The sequence below is a fragment of the Lutra lutra genome, chromosome 3 (genome assembly GCF_902655055.1).
Source record: "Lutra lutra chromosome 3, mLutLut1.2, whole genome shotgun sequence".
In the NCBI taxonomy this organism is placed as follows: domain Eukaryota; kingdom Metazoa; phylum Chordata; class Mammalia; order Carnivora; family Mustelidae; genus Lutra; species Lutra lutra.
This window is the reverse complement of record NC_062280.1, coordinates 160473579-160494562: the sequence shown is the minus strand read 5'-3', so window position 1 is coordinate 160494562 and position 20984 is coordinate 160473579. Positions and strand designations below refer to the sequence as shown.

The 20984-nt window shown below is 36.2% G+C and overlaps 1 long non-coding RNA gene and 1 pseudogene across 1 annotated transcript in view; one reads left to right on the top strand and one right to left on the bottom strand.

Annotated features, from left to right (window-relative positions):
- Nucleotides 1–15870, bottom strand: part of LOC125095717 (uncharacterized) — a 24188-nt gene extending 8318 nt beyond the window's left edge. The window contains exons 1-2 of the long non-coding RNA XR_007125929.1: nucleotides 15786–15870; nucleotides 14040–14138 (exon numbers count right to left, since the gene is read on the bottom strand). This is a non-coding gene — a long non-coding RNA (uncharacterized LOC125095717). The remainder of the gene's footprint in view (nucleotides 1–14039; nucleotides 14139–15785) is intronic.
- LOC125095716 (elongation factor 1-gamma-like) lies at nucleotides 14973–20984 on the top strand (annotated as a pseudogene).

Here is a 20984-nt window from a genome sequence, read left to right as displayed (position 1 = left end):
TTTGTTTGTTTAAGAAAAATAGCCATGGATGGACTTTAAGTCCATTGATGGGAAGGTGGAGGTAAAATATTTTAAAATGCTAAAATAGAATCTTTATTGCCAATGTTAATAATTTGAGAGCCATATCTTTGTTTATTAAGCAGACTTTCTTTCTTTCTTCCTTCCTTTCTTTTCAAATAACTTCTGTCATTAACATTTATTTCAATTAAGGAAATGTGAATTCAGAATTAACATAAGGTAAAACATTTCAAAGTATTTGGCAAAGGAAATACTATTAAGAGTTGGACTAAAATGATGGTGGCACCTGCACTGGGATTAGGATGGCAAGTTTTGACCAGAACATGGTCAGAGAAAGGATACATTTTTCTAGCCTTTCGTTGCCTGGGAACAATTTCTCAACACTGTGGAGATTAATGGATGAGAGAATAGACTCCAACATCAGACAGGCTTGGGTCATTTATTAGCTCTGTGACTGCATTTAATATAAAAATTTTCTCTCATATTGTTTTCTCACCTCTAAAAGAGGCTGAGTACCTCCTTCATACATTTTTATTTTTGAGGATTACATTAGATAATATGTGTCAAGTACTCATCAAGCTCTCTGGCATATAGGAGACACTAAAAAAAATTACAGCCATTATTCTAATTCACACTCAAAATGATGACAATGGGACAAGTATCTATTCATGATGCACTCAGGGCAGAAAGCAGAGTGATCCTTGAGACTTGGGATCCACAGAGAGGAGACTCTTCAGGATGCCTGACCACAGAGCAGGGTGGTCGTTCTGCCAGCATGGCAGGGCAAGGCGATAGTAGAGATGCAGGAGACTGAGACTCCATGAGCAGCACAGCGCGATGCAATCATGCCAATGTGAAGCGTGTGAGGGGGCAGTTTCCAACCAATACAGGACAAATAAATCACAGAAAACATTATCATTAGTTACCCCCGTCGGGGAGAAAAATTTGGGTTTGTGAGAAAGGACGTTGTGAATGTAAGTGAATAGAGATGGTGTCAAATAAAGCTCTGAAGGTGACCTACTTTGGAACTTTTTCTGTTTCACTAGAAAATAACCAGAGATCATAAGAGGAAAGCATGATGCAACACAGACAACCGTGTCAGTGCTGAAGTCTATCCTCTAGCTCCAAAAGATTTAGGACCTCATCGGTTTGACAATGATTCTTGAAGAAAATTCACAATTGCTATGCTTATTGATATAGTCAACATATAGAATATACAGTTTAATTTTCTAGCAACTGTTTGGATGGCTATCACATAACTAATTTTTGAAAGGACTCTGCTCAAGTGTTGTTAAAAATGATAGAGGGGCTCAAGGAGACACAACCAACCACGTAAACACAGGAAGTGTGCATAACAACTTTTCTCAAGTATGTCTGATAGCTGTATTGATTCGAGTTGCACAAGTGGTTCCCGAGCAGGGGATTGCTGCCAGATAACCCATTCTTGCAGTAGCTAGCAGGTTAGAGAGACTTTTCCACATTGTTCTAAGTGGGATCGATGACCCTTGGGGTATAACCTTTTCTCTACCTGCTCATCTGGTAAGACATTGGAACAAAGGTGGAGAACAAGCGACGAATCGGGTAGGACACGTGTAGTAGCGTGCTGATATTCTGCTTTTTTTTCTTTCTGCATACATCAGATTTTTTTTTTTTTTTTAATTTGACAGAGAGATCACAAGCAGGCAGAGAGGCAGGCAGAGAGAGAGGAGGAAGCAGGCTCCCCGAGAGAGCAGAGAGCCCGACGCGGGGCTCGATCCCAGGACTCCGAGATCATGACCCCAGCCGAAGGCAGCGGCTTAACCCACTGAGCCACCCAGGCGCCCCCATACATCAGATTTTATTTGTTCACGCTAACTCCCTCAATAGTCCTATTGCAAGAAGAGTAGGGAGCTATCATGGAGAAAAGGTAAAAGGAAAGGAAATCACAAAAGTTAAGAAAAATTTCTGTATATTCTACCCTTTGGAGAGAAGAAATAAAGTGACCTCTTTGATTGTTTAATTTCAGTTTTCCAAATTCTTTCTCAATTGGCTATCATGCAATTCAGTACTCAGGCACAAAGATTGTGCTGTTACAACTTCCTTATGAATAGAAGGAGTTCTCTACTCTACGGAAACAGGAAAGGCAATGTGATTACCCTTCTTGTTTATCTTAAGATTCCTCTTGCAATTTGAAGAATTCAAGGTACTACAGTTCAAGTTTAACATAGTCACATCCCTGCCTTCATTTCACATGGGAAGAATGTTAAATTGAAACCCAGCAAGAAGTTAAAATTTAGCCTTAGAAAATATTTTTTACTTTAAACAAAATCTGTAAAAATATAACGCAGCATATAAGTAAGATAGAGATCTTGTTTTGTCTTATATATCAATTCCATCATTGTCCATGTAAATTCATAGTTTTGAAGGATACGTGTAAAATGGATGTTTCACTATTAAAATGTCACCATGATGACCCAGAACTATCAGATATGAAAAAAAAAATGTATATCAAAATACTGCACTTAGAGAGTAGTGAACTATATTTTTTAAAACTCTAAATAATTTTGTTAAACTGCTTTGACCTGGTTTGATAGCAGAGTTTCTCAAAGGACTTTGAGACAGTGAAATTTCTGTCATTATCGTAATTTTACGTATACACACAATATGAAATGGAGAAATGGAGTCAAAACTTAAGCTCAGATCATGGCTTATCTTTCTGAGCTTTGGAGTTTAGATGTCTTGAGATGATTTAAAACAAAGGAACAACCAAAAAACTACTATGAATTTTTCGTGTCTTTATTTGTTTGGAACCACCTCCATTGTTATCATGTGCTCACTGTTGTGCTGGGTTCATAAAATATCTTTTTTTTGAAAATAATTTTATTTATTTATTTGACAGAGAAAGAGAGGGAGAAGCAGGCTTCCTGCTGAGCAGGGAGCTGTATGTGGGACTAGATCCCAAGACCTAGGGATCATGACCTTAACCCAAGGCAGACGCTTAATTGACTGAGCCATCTAGGTGCCCCAGAAAATATATTTTATTTAACAACAATATCCAGTGATTTACTCTAGCCATAAATTAGGCTTAAAAATAAATAATAAAATTATATTTTACTCTAGGAATAAAACTTCAGTATTCCTTAGATTTGTTTCTTATCAAAGTACACTGTGTCTTAAGACCTAACTGAGCATTGACCATTTGCTTACAGAAGAATGGAAGAGTTAAGAAGGGCTGGGATGTGGAATTATCCTAAAACATGCTCTTTCTGGTCTTTGTGGACTTGTGTAGGCAGTTTCCTTTGGCTAGAATGTCTTCTACTCGATTCACTACTACTGTTTTCTACACTCAATTTAAATGTCACTTCTTTTGTAAAACCTTTCTCTGCATTGCGAGGCCAGATTATATGTGTTTCCATAGCACTTTGGGAATGTGTAGAGTGTGTCAATTTCCATGGTTTAAATACCATCTGTCTTGACTAAATTGTTAGCTAAGTCTTATGCATCTTTATGCCAGGCTTCTCTTATTATTCATCCAATAAATAGTTGCTAAATAAATGTAAAATGAAATGTTTGTGCATCTTGGATAGTGAAATTGACAAGGAATATGACGCAGGTGCCAATGCTGAAAGAAAGTTTAGTCTGGAAGAAAGATCATAACACACACAAAAATTGTGATTCGTGGTGATACTTTTGTATCATTTATCTCTAAACTCAGAAGTCATTCTATAAAACCATCTCTTAATTTATCTCGTGTTCGATCTGTTATGATTTTGACAATTGTACTCTGACTCTAATTCTGCCCCCTTCCTCAGCCTATCAAATGCTAGAACTCTAGTTCTGGACCTAACTTGTAGAGACATTTGTTGCTAATTTTACATATACCTTTCCAATATACAAAACAAATATGCTTATTGCATATTTGATTTTAATTTTAATATATATCTGGATTTTATCTGTTTATAATTTCATCTTACCCTTTTTTAATTAAAAATTTCTTTTGAAATTCTCACTTTGTATCCTGTACTATGTTAAAAGATATAAGGGGTATAAAAACAAGCTTCTATCACTAAATACCTATCATTGAGGTTCTTATACCTAGGTAGAAAGAAAAGAGCAAATGTAAGTCAAAGGAAACTGGGACATGATGGGAAATTTATAAATATTTGTGGAATGACTGAGTAAAGTTTAACTTCATAAGATAAAGATCACAAGCACAATGGTAATGTGGAAATGAAGGAAATCAATGAATACTCAAGTGCCAGTAAGGAGAAAGCTAGATGTCAGAGTTAGGGCAGTTTGGGAAAGTAGATGGAGGAAAAGAGTCTATATGACAAAAACCGTGATCCCAGATGTGACAACCTTCAAAAAAAGAGACATAAACACTGGGGCAGAATCTAGAATTTTCACAGAAACTTTCCAGAAATGACCATACTGTAGAGAAATGTTTTAATATCTTCTAAGCTTACATACTTTGCTTTCTTCAGTATCCTGGCTGGCCTTGACCTTGGATTTGTGTGTAGATCTTGGATCCTGCATGCTTACTTGGACCGAGTGCTGCTTGCTCTGGTTTTTCTGTACCCGACCCTATCATGTTCCTTACTCATCACTGACTGATGGATTCGAGTTTTGGCATTTATTATATGCTTCAATTGGTATGCCATAAGTGTACTGAGAATATTTTTTATTAATTTTTGATAAGAATTGTAATCTGAAACTTGGACAACAAGCTGGTGGATCAGTTTGAAAAGCACAAACCTTGTACAGTCCAATAAGAGATGTTTCCAGTAAAAAACAAAACAACAAACCTTTTACAGCCCGGGTCAGAAAATGGCATCTGTTAAGCTCACCTGACAGAATTGTTGCTTTTAGTCCACAAGGGAGCTGATGAAAAGGAAAGTGCAAAACACACACAGGGTACATGGGCCTTCACAGAGAGATATCAGTAATTAGGGGAATTTGCTTGTGTGCTACAGATGGGACACACCAGAACCATATAATGGGAATGAGTTTGTATTGTGTAATCGGTTTCTTGCTAGAAAAACTATCACTGTTTTCATTTTCTGAGCATGTGTGGCATTCATGAGCAGGACAGGCTTCTCTTTTAAAGAATAGAACTGAACTGCCTTTGACAACATATTTCTAGAAGATGTTCATTTACAGCAAGGGGGGAGTTTACGCATGATTTATTTTGCTGCTATATTCACTTAACACTGGTGGGTGGACGTGAGTGGGAAAATTGCCCAATTTTAGTTTTCTGTTAAAAACTGAGTCTGCTGGATATGCTCATTTACAATGGCTAGATTCAATCCTCTGAAATGGTTAAGAGTGAACAGAAGGGTGAAGAGACATTAGTGGAAAGCAACTGAACCTTCCAAACAGTAAGGAAAAGTAGGGAAATTTTCAACCATATCATTCCATAATTTTATCTTTTTTTTTTTTAAGCTGAAACATTGAGAGGATTATATTTCTACCCTAGGTCTCTTCTACATGTATCTTTATTGTTCCCATTACCCTCTTTTAATTTTAAAGCTATTGATTCAACACTGACTGGGGAAGAAACTTGGCCAATAACTTTATTGTAAAATTAAAGTTATATTTTCTTTCCTGCTTTGCTTCATTACATGTTACTTGTATAATCAAAGAATAGACAAGAGCATCCCGGGACCCTGATATTGATGGGGACACTCACTTTATAGGAATTTGAGGCAATCATCAGATTCATTGTATCTAAATTGTGCATCTAAATGATGGAATAGAGAAATAAAGGATAGTAGATGGAGAGAAAAATAATACATACTTAATATTCTCAGAATATATTTTATGGAAGACTTAAAAACCATTGAGAGCCAGCAGCTGCATGCAGAATTTAGCAGACTGTTCAAATGGAGAAAGATGGATTTGTACATCTGTATCTACTCTGGCTGCAGTCTGACTCTAGTGCTCATGACTGATATCCCCTAGCCTCTAGGGCAACATTCAAATGCATGGGCAGAAACAAAACAGAAATGGTTGAGCTTGGAAGAAGGCATTTATGAGACCATTGCAAACAGCTCATTTAAAAGGTTTTCAAAATATAGTTGTAATATTGCTCAGTCACTTCATTCTGAAGACTCTTAAAAGTCACTCACCTCAAAAATTGTAAGTTCATAAACACTGTTCTATTTCTTTCTTTTGTGGTTCTGCTTTGTTAGTTTCAACAGTGAAAAATCACAGTGAACAAGATTGGTCTCTGTGATCAGCAAAGACCTTAAATTTTACTTTGTGTCCAGGAACCAAAATCATTAAATACTACTATATATTTACTATATATTAATATGTAATACTATATACTAATATGTATATACTAAGATTTAACATATCTAAAAAGATGTCAAAATCTGGTGTTGATGCTATGGAGATCACTATGTTTGTCAATGAGGTCTGCCAATAAATTTCTCTAATTGCTGATATCCCTCAGATTCTACATATTGTTTTGAACTTTCCTTTTTTTTTTTTTTTTTACCCCCAGCTTTCTGGTGGACCAACACAAAAGAATGTGGAAGTTTCAAATATTTTTAACTGCCAAAATGTTTATTACATATTATCTTTTTGATGTCTGCTTTTACTAGCCCCTCAGCTAGAAATTTCTATTTGATACATCATCACGAATAATTTCAAAAAGAATAAGAATAGTTCTCAGCTTTAATATTTTGTGATATTGCTTAGATTTTGTGACTGTTTGTAATGTTGCATGTGGGTTTTTTAAAAATTAACTCTATTATTAGATAGGTAATCATTAATAGGGCTCCAATATATAAATAAAATAAGTTAAAAATTTACTCAGTTGCCTTCCTCATTAAAAACAAACAAACAAGCAAAAAAACAGAAAAAACTTCTGGTATTGTATTTTGTATTGATGGCCTTCTAAATAAAGATACTTTGTGACTTAATAGGCATGTAAAATAAATTAATTAATTAATAGATAAATAAAGTCAATTGTTTTCACATTAAAAAAGGCTATTATATATATTCAGACTTGTTCTGAAGTTTGACTTTATTATATTCACATGGTGGCCGCTAATATATTTATAATTCATATAAAAATACATCTATTCTGACATATTTTGGAAGGTGCTACAAATTCATAACTTTGAACTATGTGGTTTGTAATGGGTAGACTTTAAGGCAACCTCATGTTTCCCATGGTCATACCTATTCATACCTATGTATGTTCAAATTATTCATACCAATGTGTAATCTTCTTTCTTTGAGCATGAGAGGGAACTGTGACTTGCTTCTAACCACTAGCATGTGGAAGAGGTAATGGCATGTTATATCATCTATGGAAGTATCCATCTTGTTAGCCGACTTAGTCTGGAAACTCTCTTTGCTGGTGTGATGAAGAAAGTGGCTATATTAGGAAAGATCACATAGATAAAATTGGTGGGCAGGCTCTAGGAACTCTAGCACCTTCTCAGAGTTGAGGACTCTTTCCAGCCAACCCAGCCATCAAGACACCAAGCCCTCAACTATACAGCCTCAAGAAAATAAATTCTACCAACCATCTGAAGGAAAGATGAACAATCTGGAAGTACTGTCTTCCCTAAGCAGTCCGCCAATGAAAACATAGCCTGCTAAACATCTGGATTTCTGATACATCCAACCTGTGACAGAATCAGTAAGTGTTGTTTTAAACTTCTAAGTCTGTGGTGAATTTGTTAACATAGGAGCAGTTAACTATACATCAATAAGTTCATATTTAAAGACTTGGCAATGTAAAAACAATAGTGAAATTAGACAAAAGTATAAAATGAAGATGAATGCAAATTAACATGAGAGAAAAAAATAAATAAGAGAAGACATTAGTATTTGTAGTAAGCAATATAACAAAACATATGTTGTATTGTCACAAAATATATCTACTAAATACAAACAAGTATAATGCAGTCATCCTTGCATAAAATGTCAACATATAAGGGTAATCGAGTTTTAAAAGAGAGCAAATATATCTCGTGTTTCTTTCATTCTTATTTTCCTTAAAGTTAAAAATAAGAACTATTGCTAAAGATTATGCTATATGTAACTAATATGTCCTACATTATGACCGTACTCTATTGGCTCTTTAAAATTTATCATTTTTTTTTTAAATTTTTTATTTTTTCAGCATAACAGTATTCATTATTTTTGCACCACACCCAGTGCTCCATGCAATCCGTGCCCTCTACAATACCCACCACCTGGTGCCCCCAACCTCCCACCCCCCACCCCTTCAAAATTCTCAGATCGTTTTTCAGAGTCCATAGTCTCTCATGGTTCACCTCCCCTTCCAATTTCCCTCAACTCCCTTCTCCTCTCCATCTCCCCTTGTCCTCCATGCTATTTGTTATGCTCCACAAATAAGTGAAACCATATGATAATTGACTCTCTCTGCTTGACTTATTTCACTCAGAATAATCTCTTCCAGTCCCGTCCATGTTGCTACAAAACTTGGGTATTCATCCTTTCTTTTTTCTTTTTTCTTTTTTTCTTCTTTTTTTTTTTTTTTTTTTTACAGCTTTATAAACATATATTTTTATCCCCAGGGGTACAGGTCTGCGAATCGCCAGGTTTACACACTTCACAGCATACTACTACTACTACTACTACTACACTACTCACCATAGTACATACCCTCCCCAATATCCATAACCCCACCCCCCTCTCCCAACCCCCTCCCCCCATCAACCCTCAGTTTGTTTTGTGAGATTAAGAGTCACTTATGGTTTGTCTCCCTCCCAATCCCATCTTGTTTCATTTACTCTTCTCCTACCCCCTCAACCCCCCAGTTGCATCTCCTCTCCCTCATATCAGGGAGATCATATGATAGTTGTCTTTCTCTGATTGACTTATTTTGCTAAGCATGATACCCTCTAATTCCATCCACGTCGTCGCAAATGGCAAGATTTCACTTCTTTTGATGGCTGCATAGTATTCCATTGTGTATATATACCACTTCTTCTTTATCCATTCGTCTGTAGATGGACATCTAGGTTCTTTCCATAGTTTGGCTATTGTAGACATTGCTGCTATAAACATTCAGGTGCACGTGCCCCTTCGGATCACTACGTTTGTATCTTTAGGGTAAATACCCAGCAGTGCAATTGCAGGGTCATAGGGTAGTTCTATTTTCAACATTTTGAGGAACCTCCATGCTGTTTTCCAGAGTGGTTGCACCAGCTTGCATTCCCACCAACAGTGTAGGAGGGTTCCCCTTTCTCCGCATCCTCGCCAGCATCTGTCATTTCCTGACTTGTTAATTTTAGCCATTCTGACTGGTGTGAGGTACCTATGTTATTTAAGATTTATTTGTTGTTTTAGTGGTACACAATAAATGCTGCGTTAATATTTTAGTATTTCCCTCATCTACACACAGGGATAGAGATTATGAAGTGGATGAAGGACACTGATGATTCACTGGTGGAAGGGGGGGGACAATAGGGAAAGGAATGGAGGGGCTGTAAATAGAAACAGACAAGCAAGTATTCTCTTGGCGTTGATGTCTATTCTCACATTTTCCTGGGCCCCTTACACTGGCACAGCTCTGCTGTTCTTTTTTTTTTTTTTTTTAAGATTTTATTTATTTATTTGACAGAGTGAGATCATAAGTAGACAGAGAGGCAGGCAGAGAGAGAGAGAGGGAAGCAGGCTTCCTGCTGAGCAGAGAGCCCAATGCGGGACTCCATCCCAGGAGCCCGAGATCATGACCTGAGCCGAAGGCAGAGGGTTAACACACTGAGCCACCCACGCGCCCCATAGCTCTGCTGTTCTTGATAAGCCCACCAGGTTGAGAGTTAGATCCATAGTAGTCTGGGAGAAGGACTGCTTTTTTTTTCTTATTTCTCTTTCCGTGTGTGTGTGTGTGTGTGTGTGTGTGTGACTTTTTTCTCTACCTAAGTGTCAGAGCTCAGCAATGTAAGAGCTCAGTGGTATGGACATGGGGAAAATGGCCCAAGGTGCTCATTTAGACTGCTTCTGGCTTAGGCTCTAGATGAGTAGCTGAAAGAAAACATCACCTAAGCCAGTTCCACACCCCAAATATAGTTTATTTTTTAATTAATCTTTTTTATTTCAGAATACTTTTTGAGTATTCTAAAGTGTGAGTGTAGGATAGAGTTCCATATACACCCACTTAAATTCCCATTTTATTTACATCTTATATTATTATGTTATCATAATTAATGAGCTGGTATTGATGCATTATTATTAACTAGAGCTCATTTTTTTTCATATTTCTTTAGTTTTTTCTACTATGAAATCCCATACAAGATACCACATTGCAATTAGTCATCACATCTCCTTAGGCTCCTTTTGGCCATAGATTCTCTCATATTTCCCTTGTTCCCTTTCCTTGTTTTTGATACCTTGACAGTTTTGAGGAGAACTGCTCACATATTTGTGGAATATCCCTCAACTGGGATTTGTCTGATTTGTTTCCTATAATTAGACTGGGGTTATGGGTTTTTGGTTGGAAGACTGCAGAGATAATTTTTGTTCTGAACACATCATACCAAGAGTACATGAATCAACATGACTTATTGGTGTTAATCATGGTTACCTGGCTGAAGTGGTATTTGACAGATTCCTCCACTGTGAAGTTTTTCTTTTTCTTTTTCTCTTTTCAAAGTGTATTCTTTTGAAACAAACCACCATGTATTCCATACTTAAGGAGTGGGGAGTTCTACATACACTGTTCACACTGATAAGAATCAGATAAAATCCTTATTTGAGATGCAATAGAATGAGATAATGTAGACATATCTCCATAGACATATAATATGCAATTTCAGCCATCAATCTAACTTATCTATATATTTTATCTATATATCTATTTAAGAACTATTACTTTTTAAAGATTTTATTTATTTATTTATTGACAGAGAGAAAGAGCACAGGCAAGGGGAGGAGCAGAGGGTAAGGGAGAAGCAGGCTCCCCACTGAGCAGGGGGCCCTATGTGGGGCTCCATCCCAGGACCCTGGGATCATGACCTGAGCTGAACCCAGTCACTTAACCAACTGAACCAGCCAGGCATCCCTCTAAAAACTATTATTTTCTAAGCTATATGCACTTCAATAGTAAGGTTGAACTCCAGAGACCCAGAGAGGTATAGAAAGCTTTTATTTTACTAGGCTGTACATTTTTAAACCATCTCATGAAACTTTGTTAAGTCAGTAATATTGAAGAAGCAGTAGGATAAAGAAAAGAAAGAACACCATGAAAAGGAAAAGGAAGAACATTCATGAAGGAAATCAGAAGCAAAAAGGTTCTCTAGACTGGTGAAGTCTATAATGAAAGAGCTATAAAGGACAGTATCTTAGGAGCCCTATAGTTAATAACAGCAACCAAACAAATTTGTGGGTTATTTAGAATCAACTAGGAATCAAAAACATTTTAAAATAAAAATATGTAATAAATTTTCTTACGGTCAAACATACATGGTACTTGGGATATATATATAGATGTGCATATACACACACACACACACACATTTATATGCTAAAGTCATTGGTGTAAAGAGCTTATACCATTATAGAAGAGGTGGGTTTGTATTGTTCATATCGTTTTACAATCCATACCATTGTACAACCTGTGTACTGGCTCATGTACGTGAATAATGTAGAAGTAAGAAAGGCTTGAGACCTAATGTGATGAGGGATTCATCTCTGTTTCCTTTAACATTTCTTTATTTTTGTTCTCTTCCTTTGTCCTTAGGCTGATTTCCTCACGGTTAAAAGTAATTAGAAATAACAGCGTCTTCATTTTCCTGTAGGTAGAGATAAAACACTTCTTACCTAGCTATTCAAAGAGTAGTCTTGTAATTCTTTTGCAGCTGAGCTGATCATTTTGGCTAGGGGAATGGAATCTGTTGGCTGGTTTAACAGACCTTTTACCAAACCACTCTTACTTTCAACAGTCACCTCCCAAACTCCATCTGCTGGTGGATTTGTTCATGAAACACAAGGGCTCAATTCTAGACTTACCCATATCTTAACAAAAATACAGTGAGTGTTAGGGAGAAGAAAATAGAGTGATCAAATATAGCGAACTTTCTATGTCTTGATGTATCTGGGCACATTTTTGTGCCTACATTAATATCTTTTTAGCTATGAAAGAACTACCTTATATTTTCTCCTTATTACCCAGAGAATATGACCTGGGTAGTTATCTCTAATTTATTGATCTATAAATAACATGTTTTCAAAATCAAATCTTGTCATATACTGGATATGTCATTATTTTAGAAATTTTTAACAGGATGTCAATACATTGAGAACATAGTAATGATTCTGGAATTACCAATTATATATATATATATATATATGCTGTTTGAATAAAGCAAACATCTGGTTGCATGAGCATGAGTGGATTGTGAAGTCAGCTGTGTAACTTTTTTCTCTTTGAAAGATTTTAAGCTTTGAATGCAAAAATCACATTTCGTGTTTGGTTTTCTCATTTTCCAACTTGTAAAATATTTCCTAGTGTATTTCTTAGAATAGAAATGGAATAATAATTAAGTTAATACAGTCTGTATTTAGATTAGGCAAATATAAATATGAACTAATCCACTTTTGAATGAGTAATAGTTCAGACAATATGTTTATTTAATTTGTTTATCACTTGTAAATGTCCATTGATGTACTACACACCTAACGTCATTGCTACCATATTATTTAGCATTAATATGGCACATTGAATTTTCAAGATGCTATAATCATTAATTAGCCATACTTCATAACACTCCTGTGAAATAATATGGTGATATAGAAAATTAAGTTACAGATAATTTAGGTTGCTGACCTGAAGGAATTACCACTTATAAATGAATATATTGTAAATTAGTGGTTAGTAATCTGTGGAATTATTGAGCTTCTTGCACTGATATATGCAAATATAGATAATAATTCAAAAAGTATGTTTGTTATAGCTATGCCATTTCTGCCATGTTATGACATTTGCATACTCTCAGAAAGTCTGAAATGAGAGGTTTCCAGACCTGGGAAGAAACTGAGGAATGTGAGGGTGTGTGGAGTTAATTGAAATTTTGGGTACAAGAAATGGGGTCACCTGAACAAATCACCATGCAGAATTTAAGGGCCCGTTGAGAGCCTCAAATGGGGAAGTTTTGGGAATATGAGAATGTTTTGCAAATAGACCTTTTAAAAGTGCTAATCTCAGTAGCTGTATCAGATGTTGTAGACTTCTATCATTCTTTGACTAAGTGACCAGCTACTTTTATTATCTTCACTGTTCCCTATTGTAATCTCTGTGGGATATGATGCACCTTGAAATACTTGTTCATATGTGAGTTAAGACGTTTGATTGACTCTTTTTTTTTCTTCAGATAATTTAGCTGTCCTGTCTCTGCTCCTTCATGGTAGTTACTATAAGAGATTATAAACTGTAACTCTCGTGCTTGCAATAAATCGGTAACCTATAGGGTAAGCAAAAAGACTTTAGGGACAGACTGGGGCATGTTAATAGTATCTAGTACTGGGGGAAAAGGAAGGTACTTATGATGTTTCAGAGATATAATGAGAGATGAGAGGATCCCAGCCTGTGTGAAATTCCTGCTGTGGTGGAAAAAGATGTTCTAGTTAGCACTTCATGGCTAAAAAGAAGGCTAAAAAGAAGGGAGTCACTCAAGTTACTTCGAGTAATGAAGAAGCTGTTTTAAGAATAACTATTTATCCAAGAAAAAAATGCATATTTAGGCCATGAGTAGATAGAAATTATAATATTGCAGAGCAATAAGAGAATTTAGAAACCTACTTTTTTTTTTCCCTTGCAGGGGGTGGGATCTCAGGCAGTACATAAGCTGTAGATTAGACAGAATTATTAATGATTATGGGTTCTGTTCTAAAACGATTCATGATCCTCCAAATTTTTATCATTCCGCCCTTTTGCTACTAGTTTACTTTGTCTTGTTTTCCATTGTGCACAGAAACTTGATTTGCCATATAGTTCCTATTTACTCCTAACTATTCTTTCCTCATAACTCCAGCATGAATCTTGCTCTTCGCCTTACCTGACATAAAGTATTTCAGGGTTTCCTTGAGCGGGCCTTTCTAGATTTATTTTCTGCTAAAAGCTACTTTATTGCTCCTACGTTTTCCAGTTCAAGTTCCTGAAAGATAAAATATGATCACCTAGTTGATCTGTGTTTTCTGTTCAGTGGATTGACCAGGAAACCATGAATCTGGAAATCATCCTATTATTTAGTTTTCCATGGCTTTGAGAGTAGGGGTGGGGTGTCAAGTGATTAAAAATATGTCTGTTTAGATTTTTCTTTAGAAGTTAATAGTAAAGAAGCTCAAAATGATCAACTTATTTCTCATAAAAAATGGCTTCAGAACAATGTAAAGAGTGCCTATGATAAGAGCTTGTAAAACATAGAAGGAAAATACAAGGAGGTAATAAATGACAAACACTGGGAAGTCAGAGACATTTTCATACAGACAATCTACTTGAGTTAGAGTTGAGTAGCCATTTTCCAGGTCCTTAAGTAGGCAGAAGAGCTTTTCAAAATGAGAGAACATATGCCAAGGTACAGAAACAGAAAACATTTTTATACCTTTGAAAAACCTTAAATAGTTTTGTCTGGCAGAGGAGGTAAAGTTCAGAAATTGTCAGGAATCATTTGCAGTAAAAGTTAAGGACCAGATAATGGAGATCTTCTACATCAATCAAAAGATTATGAATTTTATCCAATGAGTAATATGGAAACATAGAAATGTTTTAAGTGGATATGTGTCACACTTAGATATGGATTTTCAAAAAAGTATTCTGGGAATACACAAGACTGAAGATGAGCTAGATGGGTGATCAATTAGGTATCATTCGCAATGATGCTGTCAAAAGAACAAGAGAATGGAATGGCAGTGATGGCTGGAATGAAGATGTAAGGATAAATCAAAAGCTGCTAGTGAAGAATCAGTGGCCCTTTCTCTGTGCAATCACCATGGTGGCTGGAATCCTATACGCATATCCTGAAAATTAGAAGAACTTCAAGGCCCTCATTGCAGCTCAGTATGGTGGGGTTCAGGATGGCATGTTGTCCATAGCTCCCCACTTCCACTTTGCCCAAACCAACTACACCCCTAAATTTCTCCATAAATTTCCAGCAAGTTTCCAGCACTTTAAGGTAACCATGGATCCCATGTATTTGAGAGCAATGTCACTGCCTACTCTGTAAGCAATGAGGAGCTGCCGGGATGTACTCTAGAAACAACAGGTGACACATTAGGTGAACTTTGTTGATAGCAGCATAGTGTCACCAGCCAGTCAGTACCTGCCCACCTTGGGCATCATGTGCCACAACAAGCAGGATGAGGAGGTAGGGTAACTTTTGGGGCTGTTGGGGGCTCACTTGAAAATGAGGACTTTTTTGATGGAGAACACATGACATTGGCTAACATCACAGTTGTCTGAACCCCGCAGTGGCTCCATCAACAAGTCCTGGGGCTTTCTCTCAACCAGACCTCCCCCAATATTAATCACTGGTTCCTTATATGCATTGACTAGTCCCACTTCCAGACTGTTCGGGGAAAGGTGAAACTCTTTCCCAGAAGGTGAGAAGATAGCCCAGTTTGATGTTAAAATGTTTGCAGACATGTAGCCTAAAATGGATACCTCACAGAAAGTGAAAGTTTCACCGGAGAAAAGCAGAATCCCCAGCCAGAGTGTAAAGAGGACTGTCCCTGTTGCTGAGGAGATGGATGAAGATGAGCAAGTACTGCCTGCTAAGTTGAAGGCCAAGGACTCCTTTACTCACCTGACCAAGATGACCTTTGTGTTGAATGGCTTTATGTGCAAATGCTCCAACAAGGACACCCTTTCTGTGGTGCTGCCATAGTTTGATAAGGATGGCTGGTCCCTATGATACTCCAAGTACTCCTTCTTTGAAGAGCTCACTTAGAACTTCATGGTTGTGACCTCATCGATGGAATGTTCCAGTGACTGGACAAGCTAAGGAAGAATGCCTTTATAAGTGTCTTCCTCTTTGGAACTAAGAGTAGTCACTCCATTTTGGGAGTCTAAGTCTTCCAAGGCTGTGAACTAGATCCTGGAAGCAAGGAGCCCCAGAGAATGGTTTGAGAGTACTTTCCCTGGGAGGGGACCTTCCAGCATGTGAGCAAAGTCTCCAATCAGAGCAGTATCTTTAAGTGACCATTTCTTGCCATTGACCCAGATGTCTGCACCTGCCCTTTAGAGAGATGAGAGTTAGTAAAGAAACTGAACACTGAAAGAAGAAAAAAAAAAATCAATGGGTGTCAGTGATAGGTTCTTGATTTTAAAGCTAATGATCAAACATTAACAATGTGAATATTATTGATAGATTATCCTTTTTATGTCATTATTACATTTTTATTTTGGTTATGGGATTTTTAAGAATGACTGCTGAAATTTTATTAATGATGTCTAAAAGCACCAGGAACTTTTCACAGAAGAGAAGATGATTGAAGGCTGAGAGGTTATTTATAAGATTATCATTTATTAAACTGGGGGTAAGAGGTAGTGGGGAAGGGCATTCCAATATCAAAGACTGAAAAAAAATTCTTCTGCTTCTATAAGGCTGGAATCTATCCTCTCAGTTATTGAGGAACTGAAGTCATCTTCACAGTCAGGGGGCTATAGAATTCATCATAAATGCCTGGTAACTTCATGGAGATATATAAAGGATAATGTTACATGCAGACATTTAATTCATTTGCTCATTCATAAAATACTTATTGACAACTGTTCCCTCCACCTCTGCTCATAATTGTTAGTGAGAGCAATAAGAAATAAAATATATATTTTCAGATACTGATAACTACAAATGAGTTAAAATAAAACAGAAGTCCCACTCAGGGTACTGGAGTCTCTCAGATGCCCTTGCCTTCTTCCCACACCAAAGTGAAGGTCCAGAAAGAGGGGAGTTACTTCTTCATACCTGGAAGGCAAAAGGATCTGAAATTTTCATCAGATCCTATCCCTTCTGTTCTTACATCTTATATTATTAACCTGGTAATTTGGTTTGTTGCATACGTATTGAATACAAAGTTGATTAAAAATGCACTCTCTTTGACCTCTATAATTTATATTCTGATGTGATAGAAATATGGTGGCATTCAGGAATATGCATTTTTAACAAGATTCCAATACAATTCTTAATCGGGAGGTCTGTAGTATATGATTTTATAAGTGCCAGTAAAGTTAATCTTATTTCTAAAACAATAAATTAGTATGAAGTCAGGTGATTGGCCTGAAATGTGCTTGTAGAACAGGTATGAGATGCAAACTTTGAGTTTAGCTGCCTGGTAGAATAAAATGCCCTGAAAGCCAAACTTCCAGTATTTCTTAGAACTGACAGGATATGGCAAAACATCCTTGTCAAACATTTGCCATGTTGGAGCTTATCCTTAATTTAACTCCGTAGAAGTTACTTTTAGTGGGCTACTTAGGAATCATAACTCTCGTGGTAACCAACCTACATTAGAATTTCTTTGATTTATTTAATTTTGGCATAGAAGAGTGTTTTCCACTCAGAGGGTCAGAAACAATCAAAAAATATATAATACCCTTGTTTTTATCTTTAAAGATTTTTTATTTATTTATTTATTTATTTGAGAGAGAGAGAACGAGTGAGGGAAAGGGGCAAAGGGAGAAGGAGAGAGAGACTCTTACACAGACTCAATGATGAGCGCAGAGCCCTACCTGGGGCTGAATCTCATGATGTGAGATCATGACCTGAGCCAAGATCATGAGTCAGCTGCTTAACCAACAGAGCCACCCTGGCGCCCCACCTTGTTTTTAACCTTTAAATATAAGTCTACTTGAATTTTGGAAGTTTTTACTTTATGTTTTTACAGTTTTGCAATTTAAGGCCGAAAGCATAATTATCGTAAATTCAAGAATGCACAATGTCAACGTAGTTTTGTCATCTTCTTATGTTTTCTTTAAATGTATGAATTTGCTTTCATGTTATGAAGAAAGTGTTTACTCTGAAGTACTACCTAATGCAAACTCTTTTTTTTTTAAAGATTTTACTTATTTATTTGACAGAGAGAGATCACAAGTAGGCAGAGAGACAGGCAGAGAGAGAAAGGGAAGCAGGCTCCCTGCTGAGCAGAGAGCCCGATATGGGGCTCAATCCCAGGACTCTGGGATCATGACCTGAGCTGAAGGCAGAGGCTTTAACCCACTGAGCCACCCAGGAGCCCCCCGGTGCAACTCTTCTACCGCATTCCTCCTGTCTTTGAGGTGATTAAGCTACATGCGTAAAATATTTATATTTTCGATATTAGGAACTTGTTTCTTCCTTATGGCAAGAAACTTGTTAGTGTTTTTAGTCTCAATAGAGAAAAGAGTTGTAATTTTTATGTTTTAATAATATTTGGATAACTAAAAGCCATATGTGTGTAGTATAACTTAGCAATTTATTACAAGTGAAAAGGCATCTGGCTAGCTTCAGCCATAATTTCTATTATGAGCACATTTTTTATGCCTTCAAGCTTTTATTTCAGATGTGTGTTGGGAATGTACATGGTATTGTTATAGATCAAAGGATTTACTATATCGGAAATGTTTGGAGGCTTCTTTTCCTCCTAATTAATCTCAGAAAGTTCACTAATTCTCTATCTTCTTTGACTTTCTATTTGCAAGTTGGAAGCCTTGATAATAAGCCTAGATTAATTAGAGTAATGGGCTAAGACAGAGTTGCTATAACATCTGGTAGGATTTGGACTTTGCTTCTGGGAAATGCAGTGCACATAAACACTAACAGCAAAGGGTCATATCCAACAATTATCAAATTTACCGGATTTCAGTACTTCCTAAATTGCCAGTGAGTTTCTAAAGGAGATTGCTCCATGCCAAAATTATGTATCAAATGATATTTCATTTTTTAAAAGAGGAATTTTGAGGTTAAGACAATAATTTGGGGTGGTCCTCTGAACTAATTCTTAAATGATTAGAAATTTTATGCAAGTTTGAAAATAAAACTTAGGTCTTTAGCTTAACTGAGCTAATTAATTGACCAAAGTCAGTGCACAGTAAAATACACTTTGAAGAACCAGGTGACTCGAAGAAAATAGACTACAGAAATTCAACAAAGACATAAAGACATAAAATGGAGCTAGAAATGAGCTAATCACAAAAATAGGAACCATAAATCCTATACCTTTCCCAGGAGTGGGTTAGGGTTTTGTCCTTAATCAGTGAACATGAAAAGAGAAATCAAGTTTTTTTATACAAACTACAGAATTCTTAAGGTAAATAATAACAGTTGTTTAGGAAACACACAGATGTTTCTGATTAATTGAAGAAATCATAGAAAGTGATACAATAAAGTAAAAGTTCTTAAAAGTATATTCTGTTCATATAATTCACAAATGCATAATAAAATACAGAATGCTGTATAAAAAATAATAAAATGTGGGGTATTGTATTGACTAATATCCCAAGGCCCACTGCTGAATTTAATGATATTGCTTTATTAGATCATCTTTCAATACAGGGTCTGGCTTGATATTTTCCCTGTTTTATTCTTCTTATAGATTTTAGTCTTAGAATTTAAACTCTGAGATTTGGGATGACAACCAAAGGATGTGAGTATGATTCTATTATATGAAGTTTTACAGCAGGCAAAATGAATCAATAGTGATTTAAATCAGAACCATGGTTGCCTAGGGAGAGGTTTGGGGGAAGATTGCAAAAGGGCATGAAGAAACTTTCCGGGTGATAGAAATACAGTGCTTGGGATGGTCAGTACATGGAGCTATATATTTGTCCAAATTCATCAAGTTGTACATTAAAAATGGGTGCATAAAGGGGCACCTGGGTGGCTCAGTGGGTTAAGGCCTCTGCCTTCGGCTCAGGTCATGATCCCAGGTTTTGGGATCCAGCCGCACATCAGGCTCTCTGCTCAGCGGGGAGCCTGCTTCCTCATCTCTCTCTGCCTGCCTCTCTGCTGACTTGTGATCTCTGTCTGTCAAATAAATAAATAAATAAATAAATAAAATCTTAAAAAAAAAGGGTGCATATGTAAATTAAAGTACAAAAAAGTGATTTAAACACATAATTTAATGTAAATTAATTTAATTTGTACTTTAATTATTTTCTACTGTGACACACTTTTTCCATGTCAAAATGTATTTTCTTAAACCGTTATTATTTTATTCTCTTCATGGTTAGAGGCCAGAGCCTGTGTTTATCTTGTTTACCATCATATTCCTAGTCGGTGACCCATAATTCACATTCAAAAATATTTTTAGAATGTAAATAGATGATAAGATCCTCAGAATTCTATTTTCATTGATAAACTTAAAATACTTAAGCTTCCAAAAGTGTATTTAGAAATTAGTTGCCCTACAGAAATCCTACTAGAAATCCAGTTGTCCTACAATTTAACTTTGAAGCTCTCTGATTTCCAGAGGAGTGAAATATTTGCAGTTTTGTGACTGCACTGTTATATGTATACCTACTACGCATAAATGTGAATAATAGTGTATATCATATTATTAGCTGAATGAAAAAGGTAGGCTTCATGACACTAATTTTATATACATTAAAACTACCTGGACTATATTAACAATACTGTCAAAACTCTAAATAATTTTATTGCTAGTTTTTAAAATATTTTTGTCACGACTTTGTGTATTATGTAACTTTTTGCTCAGTTTTTATTTGATAATGAAATGAGAATAACTTATAGCTGAACTCAATGGTAATTTACATACTCTGATGCCCTCCACTTTGTCACCATGTAGGGAACAGTGACACATTTTCAAAGTGACAGGAAATGCTACATTTCTAGACTCTCCAAGTATCTGAAGACCTTACACCACAGAGCTGCTCCATCACAAGAATTACTTCAAAATGAAGGCTTCATTTAAGAGAAACGGAATGAATGTCACAGACTTAGAGGGAATTCTGGAGCATTTTAACCTGCTCAAGCTTCAGTTTCCTGATTTTTAAAATAAAGAAATTG